This window comes from Mastomys coucha, unplaced genomic scaffold (assembly GCF_008632895.1).
Source record: "Mastomys coucha isolate ucsf_1 unplaced genomic scaffold, UCSF_Mcou_1 pScaffold22, whole genome shotgun sequence".
NCBI lineage: Eukaryota > Metazoa > Chordata > Mammalia > Rodentia > Muridae > Mastomys > Mastomys coucha.
The window spans coordinates 148,723,357-148,730,329 of NW_022196905.1; positions in this window are offsets into that span (position 1 = coordinate 148,723,357).

The following is a 6,973-nucleotide window of genomic DNA, read 5'->3' on the forward strand; positions in this document are numbered from 1 at the left end:
TAAAATAAAAAAAAAAAAGAAAACTAGAAACTAAAAAAACAAAAAAACAAAAAAAACAAAAAAAACAACAACAAAAAAAACATCCTCTTGGGAAGGTCAGATTTTTCCAACTTTATCTTTGTCATCTATTATTTCCCTTTTGATTTATTCTTCAAGATATTGGTCCTGCTTATCACCCCCACTGATCACTGTAGCCACAAACAAGAACAGTTATAATTCTGCTAAAACCCAACATTTATTCAAACACTCCTACTCCCTTTTTCAAGAACCTTGTTGAAATTATCTCTTCTCTATCTTAGCTTCTTCAAGTTAACTTGAATGCAAAACATCCTGAAATGAATTAATGACCAAGAATTACAGAGACAGCTTTCTGTTTAATATTCAAACATGTATTTCATATTCAAGAAATATTATATTACATATTTTACTACATATATTCACATATATTTATTATTATTGTGTGTGTGTGTGTCTGCGTGTCTGTGTTGGGGAGCATGCATGCTCTATGGCACATGTATGAATATCAAAAGGCAGCTTTCAGAAATTAGTTCTCTTCTTTTATCATGTGAATTCTAGAGGTTGAAGGCAAGTTATCAGGCTTGAAGTCAAACAACTTTACCCATTATGCAACCTCATACACAAGACCTATCTGTACAAGATTCAATCCTCAATAAAGAAAAACAAACAAACAAAAAAACTAAAAAAATCTAATGACATGTGAAGAAAATGTAAATATATCACAATATCAGTTATACTCCTTAATTTGAGGAGAAGCTCTCTATTTTTGCTGTGTATATTACCTACATATCCATATCAAACACCCTATGAAGATTGTATCACAAGAGGATACAATCAGATTTTAGAGGAAAGATCATGTTACCCAGAAACACCATTTTTCTTGATTTGCACTTGAATCCTATGCTATCTTTTCCTCATTAAAATAAGACTTAGTTAAAGGAACAGGTGCAAAACAGGAATCAAAGTTCCACTTAATTATATTTGTCCTGTGCCTCTTAGGTGCCAGGAATGTTTTGGTATGTGGACATACAAAGGTAGATAAGACAGAAAATCCATCTTCAAAACTTAGTTAGGAAAAACATCTACTTTTAAACTTATTTCAAAACCCACAGAATTCCCTTTTTACTATACTAGAATTAAGTGGCCTTAAGTGTGAAAATATTGAGTACACAAAAGGAAAAAGGGTCTCAGTCTCTGTGTAGTCTTTTCTGAACTTGAAAATTGGGATGCTTCCTTGGAATAAGAAGAGATAAATATATGACCCATGTAGAGAGATGTATGGTAATTTCTAAATGAATTTCTCAGACATTTATGTTTAACCCAAGATGGGGAATCTGATAGTGTCCTAAAAACAGGAAAGAAGCTCCTCAACATGTAAATTTGGGGGAATGGAGAGTTAGGCTTCATCTGCAAATTTATAGAGACACAAAATAATTTCCAGTACTTTGGGGAGATGAATAAGCTCTCAGTGCCAGAGGTCCCCAAATGAAAGACAGAATAGAATGGCTAGCAAATGACAGAGAAAGGAAATGCTTAAAAACAAATGTGAATATCATGAGTATCTTTTCAGGGTACAGGAAACTGAATGGTTTTGGCTGAATGGGCTTAGGGAATACATAATTCCATAATTTTTCTTTCTCTAATAAGTTGAATAATATATGTAGACCAATAAATATTTCTAGAAGCTTTGTTAAGAGTCTTTAGCCTCAAAAAGATAAAAATAAGTAAATAATTTTTCTTGATATCTTTTCTAATGTTGAAACTTTTATTTGCTTTTCTTTCTATTTTGTTTTGGATTTTCTCCCAATAGATTCTGAGTGGCTGTGTCTGGATTTCCTAGGGGAAAAATGTATCAGAATTTTTAGTTGGGATCAGAAAAGGATTCTGACATTATCTTTTGCAGCTCTCTTAAAATAAAAACAGTATGAATTGCTCTTGAAAAGAGCACCTTTAACTATGTAGTGCAATGTGTATCATTTAAAGAGAGTTATTCACAGTAGAGTATAATTATCATATATGATAGCAAGGAGTAGCTTATGTGAATATCTAAATTCAATGAGTTACTAATTAATTTTTTTTACCAGTTGTCACTTAATCTGACAAAAGCCTCTTAAGGAGAAAGAATTGATTCCATTGATCCTGCTCACAGTTCAGAGGTACACTGCATCATAGTGGGAAAGTCAGGGTGGCAGGGACTTGAGACGGCTGATCACATTATATCTAATATCAAGCAGAAAGAATGAATCCAGGCTAGAGTTCAGTTCACTTTCTCTGTTTCATATAGTTCAAGATCCCACCCAGGGAATGGAGCCACCCTCAGTGGGTGGGTCTTCCTACTTCAATTAACATAATCAAGATAAACCCTCACAGGCAGGCTCAGAGGCCCAATCCCAGGTTACACTAGATTCTCTCAAGTTGATAGTTACCACTAATCATACCAGTTACAAATTGTGTAACACTCCTATGCTTCCAGTGTAGACACTTGGGTATATTCCAATTCAGTTTTTTCTTTTTCACCTAAGTAACTGCAAGCTTTAATTCCTTAAGATGCTAGAGAGCTCACTTCTTCAACTTACTGAAACATGCTGGGAACAACTGCTATCAAAGAATTAGTTACAATTCTTATTTAAAAATAAATGCACTGTAAAATTCCACTATGTCAATTTACAGTCCATTAGGAAACTTAAAGTGATTAGCTAGTATTGTTCCTAAGCATATTACATTGCTTCCAAAAATAAAAACAAAACAGAGAACAATGTAATGTATTAATACATTTTTTATTAGTATACTGTTACTGGCATATCCTTTAGCATAATACATGGTATATATTATACCATGACTTTTCTTCTTAGAGAAATTTAATTGTATTATCCTTTGTTCTTTACTGTTTCCATTTGTTTTCTGTATTATAAATTTTCTGAATAAGATATTGAGGGCTTTACATTAAATAATGGAAAAGTTATAAAATTTTATATGTCTTTTCCAAGGCAATATATTATGTCTCAAAGATAATATAGTTGCTGCTATGCATAGAGTAAAAAAGAAGAGGAATGTTATAATCTTATGAGTAGTCATAATGCTTACATGACAACCTTGGCCCAAAGGAAAAAAATCTCTCAAATGCCAAATACAAATTCAAAGCCCAAACCATCAAATGTTGTAAACTCTTGAATAGTTGTAAGGTACAAATTAAACAAACAGCATTTATTTGGTCTGCATTTAAAATTAATTATCTATGCTTTTGAGCCTGAGGAAAAAATTCCAATTAACCCAGTGGAATCCCTTCCTAATATTGACCTAGTTTATTCTTTTACTTTTTGGCTTTTAATACACATCTTTTATATGTATATCAAATTTATTGCTAATTGTTCTCCTATAAGATTTTGTTTTGTTTTGTTATTTTAGAATGTAACAGCAAAGAATATTTATTCTTCAGAGACCTAGCATGTAGGAGTTTACCATGCTTTGTTTTGGAAGAGAGAGGTGTGTACTTTACAGGGTTAATTTTCAGACTCTTAGGGAAGGAGTGGATGATTTTACCTTTCTTTCCCTTGGTTGATTCTATCTCCAGGGCTATAGCTCTCTTTGTGATTTGTTAAGGCTCTGAGGGATTTTGGGAACTTTTATGGATTAAATATACTTGGCTCAAGCTAGGTGGTGGGGCAGCTTTTACAACTCCTAATTGACTCAGGCTAGGTGGTGGGATGGCTTCCTGATTGGCTGCCCATGAAGGGTGGTTGGTTTTTTGTTTTGTTTTGTCTTTTTCCTGGAATTAACTTGTTTTGGACTTTTCCAGTTCTGGAAAACAGAAACTTAGGCCTAGTCTCCCCAGCTGCCAATTTGCAGTCTGTCATGGAGTCAGCCTGGCTCTGGCTAACTCTGTCTTCTTATTCTCCCCTCTGACTTGTAACTGATCATTGTTTTGTCAGTTCTTTTACCCAAAGTCCCAGTCATTAGCCAAGGGGTCAACTGGGAGCTAAGAATCATGCATTGTTGCCTGAAATAGGGGCCTTTTTCACTTAGTATCTCAGCCTGAAAGGTGGGATCCCCTATAAGATTTGACTTGGGGAAGCACCAATAGAAAATATAGGACACATATGTTGATAAATACTGATCATCCGAAGCACTTGAAAGACTGAGGTAAGAGGATTGAAAAATTGAGAACAGCCTGGGTAGCACTGTGAAATTGTGTCTCAAAAGGACCAGAAGGTTAGCTAAATTAGCTTAGTAGGAGTTTTGGTAAGCATGCATAAGACTCTGTGTTCAATGATCTCCAGGCCACAAAGTATATAAGTAAACAAATAAATATAAATAAAAATAAGAGTACTATCTAATATTTTTTCTTTTACCAGATGATAATATAAATCTTAATGATACATTCTTCAAGTTTTAAATAAATCACCAACTATTTTCTTTTCTGTTTCTTAATTGTATAAATCTAGACATATATAAATTAAAGTATTATAGACTTTTGATTGTATTGATATATGTGTTAAAATGCCTCTAAGTTGGAATATAAAATACAAGTTATTATGCTCTTTTGGTGACAATAGGGATGTTATGGTAGTTTGGGGTTCAAAGAATTTCTGAGAATTATTAATAAGGCCATTTGCCTTTGATATAAAATATATTATTTCCTGAAATGACAATATATTTCTACACATTAATTTAGTAATCCATCCATCCATCCATCAATCCATCCATCTGTCCACATATGCATTTATCTTTCTGTTATTCTACCTTCCTTATGCTGTGGTGACCTCCAACCATAAATTTATTGCATTGCTATTTTATAACTTTAAATTGTTGTTATTAATAATACTGTAAATATCTAATATGCAGGATATCTGATATGATGTAATCTTCCCAGCTTGAACAGGCTAAGCAGACCTTGAACATTTGCCACAGCAGGTCTTATCAACCTGGACAAAGACATCTGCCTTGGCTGCAATTTCAAGTTCCCATGGGAACTTAGCTGTTTTGGCTGCCTGCGCTGACCTTGCTCTACAACATACTCCAGCTGAGCAGGGGGTGAGTTTTGTGGCTTTTCCCTCTATAAATGCAAAGCTTATTATTAAAGCTGGAGCCTTGATCAGAACAGAGACTTGGCTTTTCTCACCCCCTTTTTCATTTACAGTTCTCCTTTCAGGTAAACCCTGTTCTACCATAGGCCACTGGATGGCTTATGAGAGCCCCAAAAGTGTCTCAACCCAGAGGTTAAGAACTATTGCTATACAATTGCTATATAACTGTCTTAGCTAAGGTTTCAATTGCTGTAAAGTGATACCATGGATACTCTTATAAAGGACAACATTTATTTGGGGCTCTCTTACAATTTTATAGGTTCAATTCATTATCATCATGGCAGGAACCATGGCAGCATCTAGGCAGGCATGGTGCTGGAGAAGCTGAGAGTTCTACATATTATTCTGAAGGCAAATAACACACTTTCTTCCAGGCAGCTAGGAGGAAGACCCATCTCTCACATTGACACACTTCCTCCATCAAGGCCACACCTCCTAATAGTGCTTTTCCCTAGGCTAAGCATTGTCAAACGACCACAACAACTTTCTAGCTATGTAGTTTGCAGCAATTTAGATATCATTTCTAAGCCTCAATATTCTCTCTTTTTTTAATTTTAAGACTTTGCATTTTATTATACTGAGTTACATAATGTCTTTTTGTGAAATATACATATTTTTATTAGATATTTTCTTTATTTACATTCTTAATGATATCCCCTTTCCCAGTTTCCCCTCCAAAAAAAACCCTATTCCCTCCCCCCTCCCCCTGCTCAACAACCCACCCTCTACTGCTTCCTGGACCTGGCATTCCCCTACACTGGGATATAGAGCCTTCACAGAACCAAGGGCCTCTCCTCCCATTGATGACCTACTAAACCATCCTCTGCTACATATGCACCTGGAGTCATAAGTTCCACAATGTGTACTCTTTGGTTGGTGGTTTAGACCCTGGGAGCTCTGGGGATACTGGTTAGTTCATATTGTTATTCCTCCTATGGGGCTGCAAACCCCTTCAGCTCCTTGGGTCCTTTCTCTAGCTCCTTCATTGGGGACCCTGTGCTCAGTACAATGGATGGCTGTGAGCATCTACTTCTGTATTCATCGGGCACTGGCAGAGCCTCTCAGGAGACAGGTATATCAGGCTCCTGTCAGCCAGCACTTGCTGGCATCCACAATAGTGTCTGGGTTTGGTGATTATATAGGAAGGAATCACAGGTAGAGCAGTCTCTGGATTGTCCTTTCTTCAGACTCTGTTCCATACTTTGTCTCTGCAACTCCTTCTATGGGTATTTTGGAACTGCAAGCTGGTACAACCACTCTGGAAATCAGTTGGCCGTTCCTCAGGAAACTGGACATATAAATACCTGAGGACCCAGCTATACCACTCTTGGGCATATACACAAAATATGCTCCAACATGTAATAAGGACACATGTTCCACTATATTCATAGCAGCCTTATTTATAATAGCCAGAAACTGGAAATAACCCAGAAGTCCCTTAATAGAGGAATGGATACAGAAAATGTGGTACATTTACACAATGGATTACTACTCAGCTATTAAAAACAATGAATTTATGAAATTCTTAGGGAAATTGATGGATCTGGAGAATATCATCCTGAGTGAGGTATCCCAATCACAAAAGAATGCACTCACTGATAAGTGGGTAGTATCCCAGAAGCTCGGAATATCCAAGATACAATCCACAAACCACATGAAACTCAAGAAGAAGGAAGAGCTAAGTGTGGATACTTCGATCCTTCTTAGAAGGGAGAATCTCAATATTCTCATTTGTAGCATCATAAGAAAACATAGCATATTCTGTAAGGAATGAAAAAAGCACATGAGATTACTTAATTGATTTATGTCAAAATTGGAAAAAGCAGGAAAGAACTAGAAAACAGTTCATACATTTAAAGTATTTCAAACAT